The sequence below is a fragment of the Bos indicus genome, chromosome 7, assembly GCF_029378745.1.
Source record: "Bos indicus isolate NIAB-ARS_2022 breed Sahiwal x Tharparkar chromosome 7, NIAB-ARS_B.indTharparkar_mat_pri_1.0, whole genome shotgun sequence".
NCBI lineage: Eukaryota > Metazoa > Chordata > Mammalia > Artiodactyla > Bovidae > Bos > Bos indicus.
In genome coordinates this window covers 72,383,784-72,403,071 of record NC_091766.1, presented here as the reverse complement: position 1 = coordinate 72,403,071, position 19,288 = coordinate 72,383,784, and the positions used below count along the sequence as shown (strand labels likewise).

At 45.6% G+C, this 19,288-nt stretch overlaps 1 protein-coding gene across 1 annotated transcript in view; it reads left to right on the top strand.

Annotated features, from left to right (window-relative positions):
- The first annotated feature begins 4,029 nt into the window (after positions 1–4,029).
- Positions 4,030–19,288, top strand: part of ATP10B (ATPase phospholipid transporting 10B (putative)) — a 389,291-nt gene continuing 374,032 nt past the window's right edge. Inside the window, exon 1 of the mRNA XM_070793948.1 lies at positions 4,030–4,345. The gene's annotated coding sequence lies outside the window, so the exon portion shown is untranslated. The remainder of the gene's footprint in view (positions 4,346–19,288) is intronic.

Here is a 19,288-nt window from a genome sequence, read left to right as displayed (position 1 = left end):
GTAAAATAATAAAGAACCTTGAACATAGAGTTGAGAAGCATAAATCAAAGAAGCAAATATTTAGACAAGATTATTCGTCTTTAGGTGAGAAAACATTATGAGTCTTCTAATAGTGCAAATAAATATGTGCTAACAGTGTTCAGGATCTCCTGAATAATAATATTGATATTTAAGCACTTTTTCTGTTAAAAGCACTTCATAGATATTAGTTTGCATCATCTTGGTAACAGCCCTATGATATAAGTACTACTGTTATCCCAGAAGGAAGCTTAGCATTTTGCCCAAACATGTAACTGGAAGCTGGTAAAGAATGAGTTGAATCCAACCCAAAGTCTGTGTTTGTAACCACTGGACCCTAATACCATCCCTTTGGTCTGAAGATTATGTTGTTGTTGTTGTTCAGTCACCAAGTCTTGTCTGACTCTTTGTAACCCCATGGACGTCAGCATGCCAGGCTCCTCTGTCCTTCGCTATCTCCCAGAGCTTGCTCAAAATCACATCCATTGAGTCAGTGATGCCATCCATCCATCTCATTCTCTGTTGCCTTCGTCTCCTCCCGTCCTCAATCTTTTCCAGCATCAGGGTCTTTTCCAATGAATTGGTTCTTTGCATCAGGTGGCCAAAGTATTGGAGCTTCAGCATCAGTACTTCCAATGAATATTCAGAACTGATTTCCTTTAGGATTGATTGGTTTGATCTCCTTGCAGTCCAAGGGACCCTCAAGAGTCTTCTCCAGCACCACAGTTTGAAAGCATCAGTTCTTTGGTGTTCAGCCTTCTTTTTGGTCCAACTCTCACATTCTTAAATGACTGCTAGAAAACGCATAGCTTTGACTATATGGACATTTGTTGGCAAAGTATTGTCTCTGCTATTTAATATGCTGAGTCCTGAGAAAGTCTTACAAAACTTCATTGACAAGGCAAAAAAACATTTCTATTTAGTTTTCATATTGTATCACATGGGATCACTTGAGCTAATGATAGGGTGGGATTGGCCAGCCCTAAGAATGCATTTCCCCTTGAACAAATAAAGCACACACACCTTCCCACATCGCTCTCGGGAATGGATTCCTATTCAGTGCTCTCTGCCCAATTCACTGGTAGGACAATGGATGCCAATAACTGTAACACCATCATCAACACATTTTGAGTGTTTTCCTTTTTTTTTTACTTTGGCTGTTCTGGGTCTTGGTTGCAGCGTCCGGGCTTTCTCTAGTTGTGGTCTGCAGGGCCTTCTCTAGCTGAAGCACAGGGCTTCTTCTCTTGTTGCAGCATGAGGCCTTCTCGTTACAGTGCATAAACTTCTCTGGTTGTGGAGCATGAGCCCCAGTAGTTGCAACATGCGGGCTTTGTTGCCTGCCCCACGCTGTGGGACCTTAGTTCTCTGATCAGGGATCAAACCCTCATCCTCTACACTGGAAGACAGATTCTTAACCACTGGGTCAGTATGGAAGTCCCCATCCACACATTTTTGTCTTCTTTGCACTCCTTGCTGAGCTGAGCGCAGGCCACTGCCCACATTAGGTGCTTAGTCAATGTGTTTTGAATTAAACAGCCTTATAGTTCTTGCTTTAGGGTTGAAATGATTGGCATGAACAAAGCAGTCATCTGGGAGATTTACCTGCCTGTATGAAAACTCCATTTTGGAGAGCAGGTGGGATGTGAGAATCTCATTATAAAACTAAACTTGACTCAAGAAATAAGGGGCTTCTCAGGTGGTACTAGTGGTAAAGAACTCATCTGCCAATGCAGGAGACACGAGAAGACAAGGGTGCGATCCCTGGGCTGGGAAGATCCCCTGGAGGAGGGCATGGCAACCCTCTCCAGTTTTCTTGCCTGGAGAATCCCACGGACAGAGGAACCTGGCAGACTATAGTCCATAGGATCATACAGAGTCAGACATGACTGAAGCAACTTAGCACGCAGCACAGACAGATTGTGTTGGCTATTGGGAAGGGAGAGGAACTGATTGTGGGGCCCATGAGCCTGGCTTCTGCAGAAGTGCTATGAGGGGGTGCTCTGGGGACAGTGTGCCTGGGGTGGGGCTGGCATGGAGGAATTTGCTTTGGGACAGGTGGTTGTACTGTGAGGTCTGGGCCTCTGGTGGGGTGAAAGGGCCAAACTAGGGCTTAATGTCTTTGGCCTTTGCTGGTGTGATAAAGGCTCCAATAATATCATCTCTAATCCCTCTTATAGGTACAAAGCTCCTGCCAAGTGGCGTTAGTAAAGAACCTGCCTGCCAATGCAGGAGACATAAAAGACACGTGTTGGATCCCTGGGTTGGGAAGATCCCCTGGAGAAGGGAATATCCACCCACCCCTGTATTCTTGTCTGAAAAATCCCACAGAAAGAGGAGCCTGGCAGGCTACAGCCCATGGCATCTCAGAGTCAGACACGACTGAAGCTACTTAACATGCACACATGCACAGGTGCAAAATCTTTGGGGCTAACAAAGCTCACGTATGAGTCAAAGAAAGGAGGAAGATACTAACCCCAGAGAGGCTGCCTGTGCTGCTAGCCAGGAGCTCCTTGGCCTACAGTCAGCTGGAAAATTTCTGAGGACAGGAGTGAAAGTGAAAGTCGCTCAGTCGTGTCCGACTCTTTGCAACCCCATGGACTGTATAGTCCATGGAATTCCCCAGGTCAGAATACTGGAGTGGGTAGCCTTTCCCTTCTCCAGGGGATCTTCCCAACCTAGGGATCGAACCCAGGTCTCCCACACTGCAGGGATGAAAGAGTGATTTGGAAACAATGGAGAACGTTGAGTTTAAAACCTCCAAGAAACTCCAGGCTGGTGGATGGGAGGGGAATTTGGGTGAGAATACATCCATGTATATATATGGCTGAGTCCCTTTGCAATCCACCTGAATCTATTACAAAATTAATAAACAACTATGCTGCTAAGTCACTTCAGTCGTGTCCAACTCTGTGCGACCTCATAGATGGCAGGCCACAGGCTCCCCCGTCCCTGGGATTCTCCAGGCAAGAACACTGGAGTGGGTTGCCATTTCCTTCTCCAATGCATAAAAGTGAAAAGTGAAAGTGAAGTCGCTCAGTCGTATCTGACTCCTAGCAACCCCATGGACTGCAGCGCACCAGGCTCCTCCGTCCATGGGACAACTATACTCCAATGTAAAAATTTAAAAGAAATTCCAGACTGGGATAGGAGAACTTAGGCGTCTTCTAGACTTGCACTCCTTCAAGTTCAGGTGCCAGACCACGCACATCAGAATCACCCAGGATAAAATTTTTAAGTAAGTATTCCTGAGTCTTCCTGGAATCTGAACATTTCATGCAGAAATTGCATTTTTAACACTTGGATAATTCCTATGAATCCTAAATTCTGCAAACCTCTCATCTGGAGAGACAAAATACTTGCCAAGGTAGGGAAATAAAATCCCAAATGCTTAGATTTAGGACCTGAATAATGATGCCTTTTCTTCAAGGATCATTTAGTGCCTTATGTTAAAACCACCTGTGGATTCAGTAGAATAGCAATTAACTAGAATGACAAAGTGCTTTTTAATAACAGACATGGGGTGCATTGTTAAACTTTCCTTGCTGATCTCCCCAATGCTTCACAAAGGAAGAAATAAAATCTCATTTTGGCCTGATGGGCAGATTTCAGCTTGGCTCTCAGGTCCTCTCCCTCACTTTTCAACTGAGAATAAAGGTAGGTGCTGCCCTGATTTGGGAAAAGCTGGGCCCTGGAAGTAGGGATGTGATCTAGCCAAGTCTCAGACAGAGAGAAGCAGCTCTTTGGCTAGGACAGAAGCCCCATCTCTTGACATTTGACCTTCAGATTCCTACAGTTTAAAAATTAATCACCAGAAAATGAATACTTCCCATTTTCCCTCAGCTAGACCAAAGTCCTAAGTGCTGGCTCTAACTAAGCCAGGGGTTCTCTGTCAAAATAAATTGCAGGGGTGGGAGTCGGGCTGGTAGGGACCAGGCCAATCAGCCCCCAGCTAGCAGCCTCTCCAGGGTTTGCTCTGGGCTCCTAGCCGGTTAGACCAGCCCTGCCAGGGCTCCTTGGAGAGCAGGGTGGAGATGCAGGGCTTGGGAGAGGAGCAGCGAGGCCCGGGGAGGGTGGGGCTGAGCAGGTCTCTGCAGCAGGCGGGAGAGGAGGAAATGGGGTGGAGGAATTGTGTTCAGGTGTGCGCCGCCACCGAAGGCCAGGCTTCAGAAGGGGTTGAGGCTGCCTGCCCAGCCAGGGAGGAGAAGGAAGCTCTCTCGGTGGCTGTGATGCCTGTTTGAGGAGATACTTGGAGGTGTCTCAGCCCAGTCTCCCTCCCCAGAAGAGGAAACCAAGAAGGGCCCAAGGCATGCCAGCTCCCAGAGAGGAGGTAAGGACCCTGCTGATGCAAAGGCTGTGGGGGCAGGGGGGCTTGTCTTAGCGCTCCCTCCTGCTTGCTGGCCTGGAGCTAGGATGCTGCTTCCAAGGTACCCTCTGAGGCTGCTCCAGAGGCTTCAGCCTTTGTATTCTGGGTGTTACAGCCATGCCTACCACCAACCACCTGCAGCTGGGGGTCCCGTGGAAACTCATTGCTTTGTTTGGGGAGCTCTTTGCTCACACTGGAAGGTCCTGTGCATGCAGTTGACTGGGTCATGAGGGCAACTGCAGATGGTGATGATGGTTGCTCGATGTAGCCTCGGCTTTTTTCATGCTCTGATGAGCAGACAACCTCTGCCTTTGCTGTCTAGAGCTTGGAATGAATTACCTGTACAGAGAGTCCATAATATACTGGCATTGGTCATTACCTGTAATATTTCAGGACCTTTTTCCGAAAGCTTACCAAACCATTGTGCAGCGTTTTGAAAGATGTACATTGTGTGGGGCAGAGTGAGAGTGAGAGAACTGAGTTTTTGATGGTGATGAAAATAATAGGACAAGAGCTTACTGAGAGCTTATGATTTACAAAGCATGACGACGAAGACTTCATCTTGGTGCAGTCCGTGTAGCAGGTGTTGGTTATTATCTACAATTGGTGGTGAGGAGGCTGAGGGTCAGGAAGGTTACCTGAGCCGAACCAGGGTTTGCTGAAACGAGTACATGCTCTTGACGTCTATCCATGAGGGCATATTTAGCCGAAGGTCTTTTAGATTCAAAGTGAGCAGAGGTGAGGCGCAACCGACTGTGCAGAGGCTTTGCAAAGAGGCTTTCTCCATCTGATAGCCTCCATCTCCTGTTGCCATGTTCAGAAATTAATTTAGAACAGAGTCTCTACTTCTCAGGCCTCAATAGCCCCGTCTTGTGGATTTGGAGACTGTTAAGAGCCTACTGTCAGCAATATGTAATCTCGAAGGTCAGTGTCATTAAGGATTCAGAGGCTACAACTGAACAATGGAGATGGGCCTTAAAACACCAGAGGACAGAAATGCATTTGAGAGCCAATGCCTTGTGGCCACTTAGAATTAAACCTAACATCCCCGCCCCCAAACAGTTTACCACATCTCTCATGTTGCCAAGCATTCCCTATTTCCAAACTTCACCTATTACATGGCCCCTCAGTTGGAGGTAAGCCAGCAACACTGGCTACCTCTGTACTTTCCCTGCTTAGGACCTGCGGTTTTTCCCTCTCCTTGGAACACATCCCCTTGGGCTCTTCCTGTAATTGGATCTCTCCCTTCAGTAAGGCTGCAGCTCAGACTGGCCTGTTTAAGAGGGCTTCCTAGATGCCGGGATGGCAAGTAGACTGGCCACTGCCATCCCCGAGTACACTTCTTTATTGTGCTGATTACAGTCATTACACTGATGTCAATCTGAAATTTGGTTCTCTTGTTTGTCTCCCCAGTAGAACTCCATGAGGGTAGGGACCTTGCATGTCTTCTGCCTGCTGGACACTACTGGGTCCCCAGGGATTAGGTCTCCCAGTAACAGGGCCTGAGTTAATGTTTGTTGAGTGAATAAATAATACAAGGGGTCAGGAGATATCATTGCCTCCTTCTTATCCAACACCTCGACTCAATCTCCCATATGGATGCAAACGTCTTGGTCTAGAAGGTGAAGTATAATAGCATCTGAGCTTTCAAGTGTTCAAGGGGCATTCTTGGAATAAAGAAGGGAAAAAGGATAAATGGCATAGGTGAATTTAATTCCCTGAGAAATAGCAAGGTATGACAAGGCCGGCTCTGCTGGCCAGTCTTGATAAGCAGCACTCACTGCCTATGACTCAGCCCAGCCGTCTTCTGGACATAGGGTATTGACCTTGGCTCTGCCTGGGATACTTGTAGGGACAATGACATTTCAGAAAGCTGAGAGTGTATGCTTCCCGCCCTGCTTCATCAAGCCTTTCATTCAAATGAGCCACCAGCCTTTGCTCACATGCCCTTTGCTATTTTGGAGTGTCATTCATTTGCTGGATGGGAACAGGTCCATCCATAGGAACAAGGGGTCTCAAGTTTCTATGGGCTCTATCGTTCTCTGCCACTGTGGGCATGTCCCTTAGTGCCTCCACATCTCATGCTTTTCCTCTATAAAATGGCATGGGAATAGCTGCCCGTGGGGTTGTAGTGGATTCTGGAGGACAGTGATGTGCCATAAATCTCTTGCTTTACAAGTACCTGGGCCTGCCAGCAAGGAGGAGTAGAGAATACACAGGGAGGTGTGTTTGTTTTGGAGATTTTTGCTTGCATAAAATCCACAGTTCCAAAAGAAATCTGTGAGAGGAAGAGACTTCTCTACAGGATTCCTTCTCCCAGGCAGCTACCTCAAGAATCGACTTACACACTTTAATTAACACCCAGACGATTTGCTTTGCAGCGCGTTGCATTAGACTCCAGCCTGGTGACACTTCCTCCTTGGCAGGCACGCAGCCCTTGGCAGTATTTTACACGCTGGTGGTTTTATGGGTCCCATCTTGCTCTTCTGTGTTCTTCATTGTAATGTGTGGTAAGCCTTTCTGGCATCAGCCCTGGCCCCACTTGATTTAAGGAACTGCTGATTTTATTTCTGATCCTCAGGTTGTTCTGTGATTCTATTTTTTAAAGCACTCCTTATCTTGTTCTATTCACTTGTGCAATTCTTCATTTCCAGACTTTAAAATATGACTTGTTCGAAAGAAAATAGATGCTTGAATTAGGAGTGAAGCCAGAGTCCTGAGGACCTTCTGAGGAGAAAGATGCCCATATGCAAAGTTGTGTAATGGAAGGAGAATGACGTTAAGTATCTAGAGACTGGGATTGAACTGTCTCCTGACTTCTCGGACCGTGAGGGCAGGGGGATGATAGCAATACTGCAGTGGACTTTTCCTGAGAACTTAGGGGATGTTTAAAGGATTTCTTAGATGTTCTCGTTTCATGGTGACGCTGACTATCCCTGCTTTTGAAAATGGGAAATGTGAGACTCAGGGAGTGATGGAACCCAAATTTGAACACATGCTGGTTGACTTAAGGGCACAGGCACGTACCAGGTAACTTGCTGTCTACTCACCCACACTACTTGGGGATCTTTATAGACAGGGTAACCTTCCCAGGCCTGCCGTCCACACAGGGTACCATTCAAAGAGGTGATGCCAATGAAGGGTTAATGAAATGATGCAGGATTATTTCACCATTCCTCATACATCTTGTTTACCAAAATTTAGGAAAATGTTCTATGGATATTCCTTCTTGAGGAGAATTTGTAGATACTATGTACTATGCTATGAGTTAATGATAAAATCAGAATAGTCACTATCCATTAACTACTACTTCATACTCCACCCTGATGGAAGCATTTTCCTCCTGTTAAAGTGTGTGCATTCCTCAGTGGGGAAGGTGTGGGCTTGTGGTTTCAGGAGCCTGGCTCAGTCAGTTGCTAGCTGTGTGACCTTAGGTAAGTTTCTCAAACCCTCTGTTTCACATTCTCCATCTATAAACAGAGATATTACTAAACTTTCCCCCTAGACATTGTGGGCATTGTCTAAGTGAATACATGTAACGGGCTGAAACGGTGCTTGGTATGGAATGTCGTCTCAAAGTTGCTATTGCAGCTGCTTTCGCCTCAGCCCTTCTGCGAGGGACATCCTCTCACTCCCATCCTGGGTGTGTAGAAACTGATAAAGAGTCAGGTTACACAGCTAAAATCAGGATTTGAACCCCCAACTGTGTTCATCCCAAGCCTTCCCTTTTCTACGTCCTATTTCCTCAGTAAACTCTAAAAGAAACACGCATTCCTCTGGGAACTCAGTTTGACAGGAATTCATACTCCAAAACGCAACCTATATTCTCTCCATATTTGTAGCTACTTATGTCATCTTTAGGATGGTGAGTGAAGTGTCTTGTTGCAGATGTCTTAAGCTCTGCCTCTAGGCCATCATCAAACCAGCCAGAATTCTCTCCTCTATTCAAGATTTGGTCTCTGGGCAGGCAGCCACACTGGCCTTGAGGTGATAAGTTTGCTTATTAAAAGCAATCAATGACATTCCTCTTCCCTAAGACAGAGTGCTGACCTGGCCAGTGAGGGGCCTTCTTCTAGCTCTGTGATAACATTGTTTTGTGCTGGCTGGCTGAAATCTGTCGCTACACAGTCTCTTGAGTTAGCATCTGTGTTGGCATAAGTGACCAGAAGAAACAGTCCAGGGTTCTGTCCTGGGCTGGTCAAAGATAGATGCCAGCCCTTGTGCCCTTTTGACCATGGTACCCAGTTGGATATTGGAGTTATGTATGGGTTTGTTCTCCCTGGGTAAGGACTTGCTTCAGCAGGATCCCAGTATATACAGTGACAGAGCATGAGATCCTATTAAGTCCTCCTCCTTCCGCTGCCAGTGCTAAGTATGCCTGGCTCCCAGCTGCCTCCCAAATCATGACTGTCATTAATAATGAACAGCTTCCTTTCACTGAGTACTTGCCATGTGAGAGTTCACAGAATCTTAACAATACTCTCAAGCAGGTTCTAGTATTATCCTATTTTAGGGAAGCAGAAGATGACATCAAGGGAATCCTTGGTCAAGGGCACCCAACTGAACGGTGCCACCAGGATGTGCCCCCAAACCTGTGTGACTGAACACATGCTCTTCACCTCTGTGTTCATCAACCCCAGACTCCTCCTGCCTGAGTCACCCTCTCTGAGATGCTGTGATAACACATTCCCCATTAGCTATGGAAAAACCAGTCCTGCTGGGCCAACCCCATGGGGTATGTAGACAAACCCGCCTCACCAGGTTTCCCTGGGCCATGAGCCTGCTCTCTCTTTGCTGCATCTTCTCTGGACACAATTGAGCACCTCAACTACTCCAGTTGGCTTTCTCCCCATAACTGTGTGTGTGTGTGTGTGTGTGTTTATATGCCCTCAGTCACGTCTGACTTTGCAATCCCATGGACTGTAGCCCACTGGGGTCTTCCATCCACAAAATCTTCCAGGCAAGAATATTGGAGCAGGGTACCATTTCCTACTCCAAAGGATCTTCCCAACCCAGGGATCAAACCCATATCTCTTGCATATCCTGCATTGGCAGGCGGCTTCTTTTCCACTGTGCCACCTGGGGTTCATAACTCTGTAGTCACTGGAATATCACAGTAGGAAAGAATGAGAGCGGAGTTTCTGTCTCTGCCAGTCCCCCTCAGTACCTATCCTTTTGAACAGTAAATCTTCTGAGCTATTCTAACATTTCTGTCCTTCTTTGTTCACTTTTCAACCTGGTTTAAGAGCAAGCCGAAGTGGATCAATTATAAAGCATATTTTCAGTGCTGCAAGGTAACTCAGTAATTGGCATCTTAGCCTGAGGACCGGCCTGTGAATTGTGTTATTTACAAAAGCAGACAAAACAGTAGGCTGCACAGTGGCTGCCTGTCAAGAAAGTGTCATCCCTCGAAAGTGGTGCTTGTACAGCTGGGCTGTTAAAAGGAGTAAATGCAGGATGGAGTTGAGAAATGTAGTTAAATCTTAGACATCATGACCTTTTACTATCCATGTGATCTTGCACAAATTAGTTATTTTCTGCAGTAGCATAGCACTGCTTTCATTTTGCTCAGCTCTGCCTACATCCAGTAATAAGATTTCTACAGTGTCCCAGGCCTTATACTGACCCCTTTATGTGTACCATTTCCCTTAATTCACTCCATCAACCTAATGAGTTAAATAGTGTGAACATCACTTTACAGATTAGGAAACTCAGGTTTGTAAGGTTAAGTACCTATTAACAAAGTGGTGGAGGGGGGGGATTGAAACAGTTCTTTGTCTTTTTTAGATTTATTTATTTTTGATTGAAGGATAATTGCTTTACAATGTTGATTTGGTTTCTGCCATACATCAACATGAATCAGCCATAGGTACACATATGTCCCATCCCTCTTGTACCTCCCTCCCACCCCATCCCACCTCTCTAGGTTGTCACAGATCCCTGGTTTAAGTTCCCCCAATAATACAGCAAATTCCTAGTGGCTATCTATTTTACATATGGTAGTGTAACTGTTTCCATTAATGTCAGAATCTGCCCCCCAGACTTGGCTACTCATTCCTGTATCCTTGCCAGGGAAATCCCATGGACAGAGGAGCCTGGCAGGCTACAGTCCATAGGGTTGCAAAGAGTCAGACATGACTGAGTGATTAACACTTTCACTTTCATCCCCCAGCCCAGGATAATGGTTGATGGTGAGATGTTAAATCCTTCCTTTTCTGCCATGAGAGCATGCCTAAGTCTTTCTCTTGAGTGCAGTCTGCTTTTGCAGCTCATGCTAAGGACTTTTTCCAGGCCCTGTCTCATGACACTGCTTCTCATCTGCCAACTTCCCGATCAGTGACCCATGTGGCTCCAGCCCAAGCCCGGCCATCACTCATTACCCCTGCTGCTCTGTCTGCTCTCCCCGCCACAGAAAGATAGTTCATCGATCAGCATAAATCTTTTCAGTTTCTTAACAATTGAGAGAGCTTCCAAACAACTACTTGGGGTTACCTCTGAGAAGCCATCCATTTTTCCTTTCTCTGCACGGCAGAAGGACCCGCAGATCCCACTGCCTTTCCAAGACACTCAGAGAGAAGCAGGGGTTGTGTGTGGGCAAATTGAATGGTCCCTGCAGTCGGGGCTGGGAGTGAACCCAGCAGGATGTATGCCTATCGGTGCAGGGGGCTCCATCCTGGGCATTGCTGTTCCCCAGGACCCAGTGCAGTTCCAGGCACATAGAGGGGCTCAAGTGTTTATTCCCTCAATCACTGTGTTAGCTCCAGGGGAAAAAGTACATGTTTATTTCAGACACTTTTTTGTTTTGCTTGTATGGGTGCTTAGTCACTCAGTCATGTCCTACTCTTTGTGACTCTTTGGACTCTAGCCTGCCAGGCTCTTCTGCCCAGGGAGTTTTTTAGGCAAGAATATGGAGTGGGTTGCCAGTTCCTTTGCTTAAGAAGAAACAAAGAAGGGAGAGGGTTAAGCGTTGGGTCAATGGAATGACTACATTTGGGAACACATTTTCGTCTCTCAGCTTCTCGGAGTGTTTCTCTGCTCAGCTACTTTTTGAATTAGCCTGGACTCTATTTGGGAGTGGAGCTCATCATTTCCATCCCACCTAATAATGCCATTTATCCCTCACGGCTAAACTGGGAGGCCCGTCACACTCCACCTCTTTCCATCACAGGTGGAAGCCTGGCTGAGTGGTGACCACGTGAGTGGCCCTAGCCCCAGTCTTCCCCACATCTCTTTTAGTTCCTCTTCAGGAAGAGTCCAGGTTGATAAGCTTTCCAGGTATTGAGTGCTAACAATGTGCCAGGCTGAGTGCTAAACACCTCCCTGAAAAGTAAAAGTTAAAGTCGCTCAGTAATGTCCAACTCTTTGCAACCCCACGGACTGTGCTCCATGGAATTCTCCAGGCCAGAATACTGGAGTGAGTAGCCTTTCCCTTCTCCAGGGCATCTTCCCAACCCAAGGGTCGAACCCAAATCTCCCGCATCGCAGGCGGATTCTTTACCAGCTAAGCCAAAACACCTCCCTACTGTCTCCACCTCACCACATTGCACTGAACAAAACCCTGCCACTGACAAGGTGAATTGACCTGCTGGAAGTCACAGTGCTGGTGGGTGGTGAGCCCTGGCCTCCGTGCCAGGACTGTGAGTACCCAATCTGAGCTCTTTCCATCGTGAGCTGTACAGTGAATCCACCCCCGCCTTCAGTCCCGTCTCTTAGGCACCCTACCATGTGAAACAGATGCTGGTCCTTCTCTGACTTCTCTCCAGCCGGAAATTGTCACTGCATGTGTGCTCAGTCACTCAGTTGTGTCTGACTCTTTGCGACCCCATGGACTGTAGCCCACCAGGCTCCTCTGTCCATGGAATTACCCAGGCAAGAATACTGGAGTGGGTTGCAATTTCCTACTCCAGGGTATCTTCCCAACCCAGGGATTGAACCCGAGTCTCCTGTGTCTCTGGCATTGGCAGGTGGATTCTTTACCAATAGTGCCACCTGGGAAGAGAAAATGGCACTGAATTCTGGTAGGGCAATCTCCTATTGCTTTAGTGCCGTTGTGTTCCCTGTTTGTTTCTTTTTTTAAACTGTGTGTGTTATATTGAGGTATAATTGATTAACAATGTTGTGTTTCAGGTATACAGCAAAGTGATTCAGTTATACACATATATGTATTATTCTTTTTCAAATTCTTTTCCCATTTAGGTTGTTACAGAATATTAAGCAGAGTTCTCTGTGCTATGTAGTAGGTCCTTATTAGTTACCTATTTTAAATATAGCTGTGTGTACCTGTACATTCCAAATTCCTACTATTTCTCATCCCAACCCTTCCCCCCAGTAACCAAAAGTTAGTTCTCAAAGTCTGTGAGAAATTGTGGTACATATATATACCATGGAATATCACTCAGCCATTAAGAAGAAAACTGGCCTGGATGAAGCACAAGCTAGAATCAAAATTACCAGGAAAAATATCAATAACCTCAGATATGCAGATGACACCACCCTTATGGCAGAAAGTGAAGAAAAACTAACGAGCCTCTTGATGAAACTGAAAGAGGAGAGTGAAAAAGTTGGCTTAAAGCTCAACATTCAGAAAACTAAGATAATGGCATCTGGTCCCATCACTTCATGGCAAATAGATGGGGAAACAGTGGCTGACTTTATTTTTGGGGGCTCCAAAATCACTGCAGATAGTGATTGCAGCCATGAAATTAAAAGACTTATGACCAAGCTAGACAGCATATTAAAAAACAGAGACGTTATTTTGTCAACAAAGGTCTGTCTAGTCAAGGCTATGGTTTTTCCAGTAGTCATGTTTGGATGTGGGAGTTGGACTGTAAAGAAAGCTGAGCAAAGAAGAATCGATGCTTTTGAACTGTGGTATTGGAGAAGACTCTTGAGAGTCCCTTGGACTGAAAGGAGATCCAACCAATCCATCCTAAAGGAAATCAGTCCTGAATGTTCATTGGAAGGACTGATGTTGAAGCTGAAACTCCAATACTTTGGCCACCTGATGCAAAGTGCTGACTCATTTGAAAAGACCCTGATGCTGAGAAAGATTGAAGGCAGGAGGAGAAGGGGTAACAGAGGATGAGATGGCTGGATGGCATCACTGACTCAGTGGACATGAGTTTGGGTGAACTCTGGGAGATGGTGATGGACAGGGAGGCCTGGCATGCTGTGGTCCATGGGGTTGCAAAGAGTCAGACATGACTGAGCGACTTAACTGAAAAAGAATAGTTTCCCTCTTTCTTGCAGAAGGAGGGTCTGCTATAAAATTGCCTATAAAAAACTGCCTTTGGGTACATGTACCTTTGGGTACAAAAAGAAAAAGAAAAAGAAGAAAAAAAAAAAAATATCTTTGCTTTTGGTATCTGGGTGATAGTTGCCTAAAGAATGAGCTTGGGAGTGTTCCTTCCTCTTCAAGTTTTTGGAAGGATAGGTGTTAGTTCTTCTCTAAATATTTCTAGAATGTGCCTATGAAGCCATCTAGTCAAAAAAAAAAAAAAAAAAAAACTGCCTTTGGGTACATGAGGCCGTAAGAGAAGACCAATTTCCCAGTTAGTGTCTGGAGAGAAAGGTCATAAGTGGCAGCTCAGAAAGGGGTGTCTTGCACTTCAGTTCTTCTTGAACTGCAACTTTCTGATCTGGGGCACAACCAGGAGCAGCCTTGGCTAAAACTCAGTAGACCTCATTATTCCAATGGAACTTTGGTTTATTTAGAGGGGAACTACTTTAAGTGAAAAATCAATATTGTTCATCACAGAAGGTTGTTTTTGTTGCGTAGTTGCTAAGTCATATCTGAGTCTTTGTGATCCCATGGACTATAGCCCACCAGACTCCTCTGTCAGTGGGCTTTCCCAGGCAAGAATACTAGAGCAAGTTGCCATTTCCTTCTCCAGGGCATCTTCTTCCCAACACACAGACTGAACTCAGGTCTCCTGTTTGGCAGACAGATTCTGTACCACTGAGCCACCTGGAAAAATCAGTACTATTTATCACAGAAGGTAATGATAGTTAAACACATCGAACACAGAGCACCGTGAGTAAACATCACTGTCATCTATAAGCTCTGGCCCTGAGACCACTTCTTGCTTTGTTTCAAAGGAGAGTTAAATATTACCTGGCACCACTTCATGGGTGTTGAGTTTCAGTTTGAGATACTCTGGAGATGGGTGGTGATGATGGTTATACAACAATGTCGATATGTCGATGCACTGGATGGTAAATTTTATTATATATATATATATATTTTTTTTTTTATGTGTTAAAAAATTCGGCAGCTCTTTATGTTACAGTTAAGAAACAGTGTTCAACATGCATTAAGTGAAAAATGCAAAGTGCTGAACAGTGTGACCTGAATACTGCCTTCTCTGAGTCATTTTTAAAGGAATATGTATATACACATGTATCTAGGCTTGTATATGTGATGATCCCCCTGGAAGGATATCAATACTGGATTCTGTAGAGGGATGAGAAGTAGAAAGAGAGGGAGGGTCATTGCTATTTGATTTGTGCTCCATGTGCATGTATAACTCATTCTAGTTTGTTTAAACACTTAAAAAGCTAGGCACCAAAATGAAACTATCTCCTTAAAGCAATGCTTCTCAACCTTGCCTCCACCTAGACTCCAGCTGCTCAAAGTCAGATACCCTGCCCTAGCATCATTATCCCCTGTGAGCTTGTAACTTGTTAGAAATAGAGGATCTCAAACCCACCCAGATGCAAGGAATCCAAATCTACATTTAGCAAGGTCCCCAGTGCCTTCCCTCGTCGCTCAGATGGTAAAGAATCTGCCTGCAATGCAGAAGGCCCAGGTTTGATCCCTGGGTCAAGAAGACCCCCTGGAGAAGGAAATGGCAACCCACTCCAGTATTCTTGCCTGGGGAATTCCATGGACAGGGGACCCTGGCTGGCTACAGTCCATAGGATCACAAAGAGTCAGACATGGCTAAACGACTAAGACTTGCACTTTCACTTTTCACCAGTGGCTCACAGGACATTAAAATGTGAGAAGTAGGCACAGGACTAACTAAATCAGAATCTCTGAGGTGAGGTTTGAACCTTGGAGTTCATTAAGGCTCCCAGGTCACCCCATGCTGCTGCTGCTGCTAAGTAGCTTCAGTCGTGTCCGACTCTGTGCGACCCCATAGATGGCAGCCCACCAGGCTCCCCCGTCCCTGGGATTCTCCAGGCAAGAACGCTGGAGTGGGTTGCCATTTCCTTCTCCAATGCATGAAGGTGAAAAGTGAAAGTGAAGTCGCTCAGTCCTGTCCGACTCTGAGCGACCCCATGGACTGCAGCCTACCAGGCTCCTCCATCCATGGGATTTTCCAGGCAAGAGTACTGGAGTGGGGTGCCATTGCCTTCTCCATGGAGACAGTTAATACTGCCAACTTCAGATTTAATGTAATTGTTTCTATATTAACCGCTTCATTTTTCCCAATAGTCTTACTATATGGTTCAGTCTTATTCATTGTGGGTTCCATGTGCCCCTTAGAAATCCTTATGTGTCCCACACTTCAGAGCACCAGCCAGGATGACTATCTAGGTCATGTGAACATCACACAGGAACATATAATGTTAGATTCCCCTGAACTTGAGAGGCAAGATGTTTCTTCCTCATATAAAATAGACTATAATTTTTCATCAAGACATATAAAAATGACAAGCCTTCTTTAATCCATGTGTGGAGCACAAAGTCACATCTTTTAGTTTATTTAATAGTTGTTTTATTCATTTCTTTGGCTGCACCAGGTCTCCGTTTGGCACATGGGGTCTTCCGTCTCCATCGTGGTGTTTGAGACCTTCAGTGTCGCGTGTGAACTCTCAGTTGCAGCATGTGGGCTTTAGTTCCCCGACCAGGGTTGGAACCTGGGCCCCCTGCCTTAGGAACACAAAGTCTTGGCCACTGGACCATCAGGGAAGTTCCTGTCAGGTCTTTTAAAATCAGACTTTAGAGTTAGAAAAATAGGGAGTTGAATTTACTTCTCTGAGTACTAGCCAAGTGGGCTTAACACCTGCCTAGGAGCTGCCATATTTAAATAAGATGATTTAGGTGCATGATCATTTTTAGGCGATAATGATGGTTATGTCCACTTCCCTTCCCTTCCCCACTTGTCCTGGGCTCCTCTCACTGTCGCGCCTCCCTTCACATCTGTTTCTTCTGCCTTGAGCATCTCACATACAGATGATATTTCTCACATTGCAGCTGAATGTGAGAAAGTTCAAGTTCCACCTCCCCCATCCCTTGACAAACAGTACAAACTCTGCTGTCTCGTAGCAAATTATCTGACACTTTTCTAAAATGCAACTGAAACCTCATTACATGGATGAACAGCTTTCCATCAGCTCATTCCTAGCTCTGATATTAATATAATTGTTGCCAAGACATTGCAGTTGGCCTAGAGGCACTCAGCAAGGCGTCATGGTTAGTAACCCGAGATGACTGCAAATGCGAAGAGCTAGTGGAAGCTGCTAGGATTTCCGCGTGGCCAGGTGATGCTCTAGAGTGGTTTCCAAGCTTCCTTTCTATTGCCAGACAGGTGTGAGATGGGCGGGGGAGGTGTCCAAATCAGAATAGCTGACCCCCTCTGACAGCATCCACCCCAACAGTACCTAGAATCATCTTCTCCAAATGTTAATCTGAACATGTTTAGAACTGCTGTTTAAAACCCTTTGAGATGTAATTTCAAAGTGTAATATGAAAATATCTGTGATTTTTGTAACAAAGGCACAGGTACCACTAATACTACTGTGGTTTGTTGACTGCATTTAAAACTCAAAGAAATGCTACATTTCAGTTAGTGATTAGGGAAAGGAAAGATATATCTTGTCCAAAAATAAATAAAGCCCTATAAGAACTTTGCAGATAAAGACCAATACTCTTAACAGGGTCTAGAGAGTCTGGCTTCTAGATTCTTTTCCCAGTCACCTCCCCAGCTTTCAGTGGTCTGTTTACTGGGTTGTCTTTCTCATCTGATTGAGTCCTTGCTCTGTGTGAGTCCAGATTCCCAGGCTATAGACTAAGTCTGATTTTGTGCAGTGTCAGCCCTAGGGTCTAGTTTGTAGCAGTTGCTCAATAAATATTCATTGAAAAAATAAATGCATGCAAGGATGTCATACAAAAGCTTCCTGCCTAATCTTCCCCCCTCTGCTTTGCAGTGTGTTTCTCAGTAACACTGAAATGCTCCAAGTTGCCTGTATAGGTACTAGGCTGTGTTCTACCATTCATCTTTTGGTTAATATTACCCCCTGCTTAAGATATCATTGTGTTCCTCACTCATTTTGTGTAGGAAATTGTACTCTTAGACAAGAGTATTTTCCTCCCATTAACTTCTATTGTCTCATCAAATTTCTAGGCTATTATGGCCCTCCTTTATGTCCCCGTAATGCCACATAGAGGGACTTCCCAGCTGGCACAGTGGGTAAAGAATCTGCCCACAATGCCAGAGATGTGGGTTCAATTCCTGGGTTGGGAAGATCCACTGGAGGAGGGGATGGCAACTCACTTCAGTGTTCTTGCCTGGAAAATCCCATGGACAAAGGAGCCTAGTGGCTACAGTCCATGGGGTCACAAAGAGACATGACTCAGCATGCAGAAACACACACATGCCACATAGATAATCTGATTTCACCTAACTCTTTCATATTTGTGTCTGCCTCTCTAACACCTTGAGAAAGAAAAAAATGAGAAAGTATAAGTGTGTAGTGTAGCAAATGATGATGAGTAACTAGTATGTGTACATGTAAATACATGTGTATGTGATGAGTCACTGATATTTCATGCTGAATAAGGAAGTATGTCTGATAGCCTCAGTGCTTTTGTACTTGGTGTTCCCTCCATTTGGATATTCTTCTTACCTTTTTTCCTAGTCATTTTACCTGCCCTGCAGACCTCAATTCAGATGTATTACTGCCACAGGCAAGTTTTCTCCTGTCCTGATAAAACCCACAGTTTTGTGTTCTAGCTCCTTATGTTTCCTTTATGAGGGTTGCTACCAATTATAATTATAGACTCTATTATCAAATGTAAGTTTGCCTCCTCCTTTATACCTGAGGCCTCATGAGGATTGTCTGTCTTCATTTCCCCCCAGCATCTAGCAACATGCCCAGCATCCTGTAGATGCTCTCTGGAATGAATAGCGGATGATCTGCAGCCCTTATTAGAACCCCGAGTGTGCAAAGAGAGAGTAAGCAGAAGGGGATGCCTGGCCTCTCTTCTCTCGGTGTTCCTGAAGGGTGAGCCTCCACTGCCTACACGTGGAAACTGCGCCCAGTCATTCAGTATCGCAGGGACTTGCTGGGAAGCACTGTGGCTGCTGGGTCCCAGCCTGCCCCACGGTGCTCCCCTCCCTATTTAAATCAGGCCACAGCTCTCCTACAAGCTTGTTCCTTGCAACACTGAGCCGGGTCCAGATGCCAACTGCTGAGGCAACAGAGGGTTGTGATGGCAAATCCAGAAGGGGAGGCAGGTGGCAGGGAGGGCAGCAAAGTTGTCTTGTAAGTAGGTCTGACATCCCAGACATGTTCTGTCTGGAAGAATGTCTCACCAGAGTCTGTGGACTGGTGGAGGAGAGGTGTTTTCTTCCCCTTCTACTGACCGCCTCACTCAAAGTGGACAAATAGTGTGATGTGATTTGAATATAAGGAGCTTTTTACGTGAGCCCCTACCCCACCACTTGGAGCTGACCATTTTCCTATCATTGACATTCCTGATATTACCAAGCCACTCCAAAGCTTTTCTTCCATTTGTCCTATCCTTGAAAGCGTTTTGGTGATTGTTCCCAGCTAGCTTTTAAGTTCAGTTCAATTCAGTCACTAGGTCATGTCTGACTCTTTGTGACCCCATGAACCGCAGCACGCCAGGCCTCCCTGTCCATCACCAACTCCCGGAGTCGACCCAAACCCATGTCC